The sequence below is a fragment of the Gossypium hirsutum genome, chromosome A09 (assembly GCF_007990345.1).
Source record: "Gossypium hirsutum isolate 1008001.06 chromosome A09, Gossypium_hirsutum_v2.1, whole genome shotgun sequence".
Classification (NCBI taxonomy): domain Eukaryota; kingdom Viridiplantae; phylum Streptophyta; class Magnoliopsida; order Malvales; family Malvaceae; genus Gossypium; species Gossypium hirsutum.
Window position 1 is genome coordinate 58,432,423 of NC_053432.1, and position 6,308 is coordinate 58,438,730.

General features: G+C 39.7%; 1 non-coding gene across 1 annotated transcript; it reads right to left on the reverse strand.

Moving 5' to 3' along the window:
* Nucleotides 1-346: 346 nt before the first annotated feature.
* On the reverse strand, nt 347-453 carry LOC121206872 (small nucleolar RNA R71). Its single transcript, XR_005902043.1, has one exon. It is a non-coding gene; the product is annotated as a small nucleolar RNA R71 (small nucleolar RNA).
* Nucleotides 454-6,308: the final 5,855 nt, after the last annotated feature.

Genomic DNA, 6,308 nt, shown 5'->3' on the forward strand with positions numbered 1-6,308 from the left:
TAAACCTTCTTTAACAGGAACTAAATCGAGCATAGTTAGACCTGCTATAGTTGCAAATACTTTTGAACTGAAACCTAACACAATTTAAATGATACGATAATTTGTTCAGTTTGATGGTTTGCAGGACGAATATCTCAACACTCACTTGGCAAACTTTTTGGAACTATGCGATACATTTAAAATCAATGGCATTTCTGATGATGCCATACGTCTTCGGTTGTTTCCCTTTTCATTAAGGAACAAAGCTAAACAGTGGTTGAACTCGTTACCACGAGGGTCAATTACTACTTGGGAGCAAATGGCCGAAAAGTTTTTACTTAAATATTTTTTGCCGGCTAAAACAACTAAATTACGTAATAATATCTCTTCTTTTGTGCAGATGGATTTAGAAACACTCCACGATTCATGGGAGAGATACAAAGACCTCTTACAAAGATGCCCTCACCATGGGTTACCACTCTGGCTACAAGTTCAAACCTTTCATAATGGCCTGAATCCTTCGACTCGACAAATGGCTGACGCAGCTGCTGGCAGAACCATCAATAATAAAACACCTGAAGATGCTTATGAGTTTATAGAGGAGATGTCACTGAATAACTATCAGTGGCAAGTCGTAAGGACAAAACCAACAAAAATAGCCGGTGTTTATAATGTCGATTCGGTCACCATGCTCTCTAATTAGGTAGAACTCTTAAAGAAACTCAGATTGGACAGCTCGCCAAGTTGATTTTTGAACGACCACAAGGTAGCTTGCTAAGCAACACAGAATCTAACCCAAGGGAGCAACTCAACGCGATTACTAGTCAAGATGAGGAAGGGTTAGTCACACCTGAACCAGAACCAAGGCAAGAAACTGAGATAAGTAAAGGTAGAGGTGAGGTAGGCCACAATGAGCAGAAACTAGTAAGTACAGAATACAAACCTCGTGTGCCATACCCCAACGCGACAAGGAAAGACCGCTCAGACGAACAATTTGGTAAATTCCTTAAACTTTTAAAGAAACTACATATTAACCTATCGTTTATTGAAGCACTTTCACAGATGCTGAACGCAGTCAAATTTTTAAAGGAGCTTCTAGCAAATAAATGAAAGTTAGATGAAAGGTCTCATGTAGAGCTAAACGCAATTTGCTCAGCTATTCTACAGAATAAACTACCCAACAAATTGAAAGATCCAGGGAGTTTTACAATTCCTTGCTTAGTTAGTAGTTTAGATGTTAATAATGCATTAGCTGATTTAGGGGCTAGTATTACTTCATGCCTTACAAAATGTTTAAAGAACTTGGTCTTGGGAAACCCAAATAGACTAGGATGAGCATTCAATTAGCAGATAGAACTATCAGATTTCCTAGGGGTATTATTGAAGATGTGCTAGTTAAAATCGATAAATTTATATTTCCCGTTGACTTTGTTGTTCTAGACATAGAGGAGGATAGCAACACTCCTTCGATTTTAAGAAGGCCCTTTTTAGAAACTGCTAAAACGATTATTGATGTTGGCACAGGTGAGCTCACACTTCGTGTGGGAGACGAAACAATCGCCCTTCAAGCTCGCAATTCCGGCAACACACCAAAAATTGAAGGTGATTGTCTAAACCATTCTACTAAAACTGACAATATGGTGCAACCTACTTTGCAGGAAATGAGTTTAAAGGAAGTACATGAACCATTTTCATGAAATAGTAGAGGACCCATTCATGAAGAATGAAGGCTACAAATCAAGGAGTTGGATGAATGGTGGACACATAAACCGAGAACACATGATGAACGAAAACTACGCCAGAACAAGTTCAATACCTTTCCAAATCAACTTAAGGCTGGAGATAAAGTTTTATTAGATGTCGCAGATCCTCACATGCTAAACCGAATGAAGAAATTCCTCTTAAGGTAGTTAGCATTTTTCCACTCGGTACAGTCGAGGTAAGTCATCCTAAGATCGGCACTTTTAAGGTAAACAATACCCGTCCAAAACCTTATTTTGATGAGATTCACAGCGGGAATGAGGAGTATAAACTCCTCGAACCACCATGACCATTCAATGGAGAGGTAAGTCAAGCTTAGACTATAAATAAGCGCTTCTTAGGAGGCAACCCAAGCAATAACTGTATTAACTTCTTTAAATTTTAGTGTTTAACACCTAACTTACTAATGGAGCTCTTGAATACAGGTTTCCCACACAGACACGGCCTAGAACACGGGCGTGCCTTAGGCCATGTGGAAACAGGGCAAAGATTTTTCCCAGCACGGGCTATGATAAATCGCCACGGCTGTGCGACATGGCTGTGGGAAAACCTGCGAAAACAACACGGGCATGTGACACGTCCGTGCCTTGAAATCGTGGCCAAACCTGTCAAATTAACACAGGCGTGCAACACGCCCGTGCCAAGCAACCTGGTCGAACATGTTAGAGTAACACAGGCGTGGGACTACATACACGGGTAAGGGAGAAGCGAACGAAGACAGACATGGCCGTGCGACACGGCCGTGTGCACCAACACGCCCAAGGAACACGGGCGTGGCCCAATTGTCAGACGCGCCCAAATTTAAAATTCGCGAATCACACGGGTAAAAACTGGGGAACACAGGCGTGTTCCCTGGCTGTGTGTCCCAAAATCTATAAATACCTTACACTATTCATTGTTTTCTTCACTCAAAATCCCTAACCCTAGCCGCTGCAAGTCCACACGGCCTCCCTACCACGCTCGTGCGCCGCTCCCCACTCCATTTTTTGACGCCCAATCTCTTTCCCTTAGCGTTTGTTTACTCTTTTCACTTCTATTTTACTTATTTCTAATGCTTATTATCAAAATAATCTTCATTCTTTTCATAATATTTTCATTTTGCTCATGATTCTATCATTTAATTTCATTCTTAGGTTATTTATCATACATTTCATGTTGAATCGAGTTGTTAGGAAAGCCTCATTCTATTGTCATACCCATGCCATTACTATGCTCATTCTCATGCTATTACCATGCTAATGTCACGAAATTATGCTATCAAATTGATTATTCTGGTTGAGTTTCGTTAGTATTAGTAGTTTTGGTTGAAATTGTTAGTTCAAATTCATGGCTTTTCCCTTTTCAAATTCGTTTACCTACTATTATTCTTTTTTTATATTTACGTGGTAAAAAAACCGCTGTCCTTGCTTCAAAGAAAATGAAGGGAGCGTGATCTTCCTCGGGTCCTACTACGAAAATTCGTCACCCTTTCCTACAGTTCCCTATTGGGCCCCAAGAAGAACTTTTCCAAACCACCGACCCTTGGGAGCTTTTCTTTGGGATCATCGAGCCAACGTATCTCGGACTCACGATGGAACTATGCTCAACGTTTTATCTTCAGACCGTAATGACAAACTATGATAATCTCGACACGGTCCAATTTTGCCTAGGCGGATTAGTCCGCCAACTAAGCGTCCCAGAATTTGAAATTGCACTGGGCTTATATACGAAGGAGTTCAAGGAGGAGAATGACTTACGTGCTCTCAACCGCCACATCCATCGTTCTCTTTCATGGTACTGGGATGCACTAATACCACATTCGGCCACCTACGACCCCAGTCGCTCCAAGGCATCAGTTTCCCTCCATTCTTGAGGTACTTACATTCTATTTTATCTTACACCTTGATAGGGCGGAGAGAGAGCACCAGCGTCATCACCACTCACGACATCTACTACTTATGGTGTATGTCGCACGGGCATGTCTTCGACCCCGCCTACTTTATCGCCCTTGCCATTTGCCACCAGACGGAGCGACATCGGAAGGGGGTCATCTCCATTGGCCCTCATGTGACTCGACTGGCGTGACACTTCGGGCTTCTCGACACCGTGGCATAAGAATCATCCTTGACCCTCATTGGCCAGATGTCTCCACAAGGCATCTCAAGCATGTTAAGCATGAGGATGATCGAAAAGCGCCGAGGAACCTACCCTCCTCAATATTGTCTCGCCCAATCTACCAAGGAGGAGGCCCCCGAGGACATTACTGATGATGTCCCTCTACAGCACGAGAACCTAGTGTCTCAGCCACCATGCTTCCATCGTCTAGTTCATGCGGTGACTTCATATGCTGACATCTCTGAGCGCCTCACTCGATTCGAGCAGCAGTGTTTTCAATGATTTGATAACATTGATGCTACTCTACAGCAGATTTGTCAGCACTTCCACATCTTATCGCCACCCCCACCTCGCGACCCATTCGGCGATGATGATGTTTAATTTTATTTTATCTTTATTTTTATTTTTATTTTATGTTTGTATTAATTTTACCTTTAACTTTTAAATGTTATTTCCTTTTTGTTAGTATTTTAGGTTTTATAAACAAATCTCGGTTAATTATTTATGAGTAATTATTCTTCCTAATATCCCCTAAAAAGTTCCTAACTTTGTCACAGTTAGAAAGAGCTCCAAAGCTCATCCTCGCTTAGGAACTAAAAACTCCACCAAGAAAGGTTCTTCACGACTGCCATGTCCTACTTGACCACAACCATAGCTACCACTAGATATAATATTCTTTTGGCATAAGACTTATGGACTAATGAACCTCTACCACCACTAGAGTATCCTCCTTCACCCTCACGCCGATTATTCTCCAAAACTCCAGTTCAAGGAAATTTATTCATCACTCAGGAAGTTTTACTTCTCCCCTATCTTATATTTATATTTTTTTCTATATATCTATCTTTGTACATTGAGGGCAATGTACATCTTAAGTGTGGGGGGGTATTCATTTCACTATCAAAAAAAATCCCTTAATGGTTGCCTTGTTCTCTTGAAAAGCTCTCATATCATGTTTAGATAAATTTTGATTGATTTATGATTTTTATTGATATATCTTAAATTAAAACATAGGCATTCATGCATTGTTTACTTAAACTTTAAGACATTAAAGAATTAAGGATGATAAGTTAATTTTTAAGAATTTAAAATTTTAGGTTGTTTCCCCAAGTTTAGGTATTACTTTGAGATGGAATTCACAAGTTTGAACATTAAAAAGCCATAATTTTTGTGAGATCTTGAGCCTTTAAAGCATCTAATATTTCTTTCATGCTTACTTTCATTATGAGTGTGTCAGTGTTGAATTGTTATGAGATGGAATTCACAAGTTTTATTCTATTTTGTAATTTGACTTGTTGAAAAAAAATACATGTATACATATTAGTAGTAGTGATCTTCTAAGCTTAAGTAGTTAAATTCCACATTCTGAGAAAAAGCTCTGTTCTATGCAATTGATAACTTGTCATTTTTCTAGTTAGGCAATTTTTCAATTCAATCTCGATTCTAACCTTTTCTTTCAGCTTGTGACTACACCCTTTAACCAAAGCCACATTACAACCTTTTAAGGACCTTTTGATTGATGTTTCATCTCAATTTATAGTAGTGGAGATTTGATTTTCATGCAAGCCTATGGTAATGACTTTTCATTATTGACTATTGAGTGCTTCATTTATTGTCCTTAAACACCTTGGTGATTTGAGTGAATCTTTAGTGAGGATGTGAAACTTTGTGACATTTTGAATCAAAGGTAATTACTTAGACGATGAGAGACACTTATGTTTTCACGATAAAATACTTAACTTGGAATGTTTGAAACTTTGATGTTCTTTCAGTTGAATTTTCAATGTATGATTACCTATGGATTATTTTGAGATATTATCGATAGAAATTAAAAGTTGAGAAGAATTTATGTTGATTATGATTTGAGGATTTTGCTTGAGGACAAGCAAATGCTTAAGTGTGGGGGTATTTGATAAATCATAATTTATACATATTTCTATCCCATGCTTAGCGCATTTTATGGATGGTTCTTTCTTAAAATTGGTGAATTCAATGCTCCTAATGCCTTAATTTCATATTTTATACTTAGGTGAGCATAGGAGAGTGAAAGGAACGAGAAACGGGCCAAAAACGGAGAAAATGGGCCAACGTACGAAATCAACACGGCCTGGACCTCCTGACACGGGAAGACCACATGGCCCTATCAATTTGGCAGAATTGAAGCACGACTCCCATGGGTGGACCACACGCCCGTGCCTATTTAACAGGCTTGACTATGGCCTGAAGTAATCGCACACGAGCATGTCCCTGCTGAGCCCAAGTTTAGTCCAATTCGGAAAAGGCCAATTTTGAGGGTTCTTAGGCATTCTAAAGCCTATAAATACACTCTAGAGGAGGAGGAAAAGAGGAGGCATAGAGAGGAGGCAGGGAACTGCTCAAGGAAAGCCGACTGATCCATCTCAAAAGCTGGATTCATCATCAAGACTGAAGATCTCCCCTCAATTTCCCTTCAGGAGTTTAGGGTTTTTCTTTAT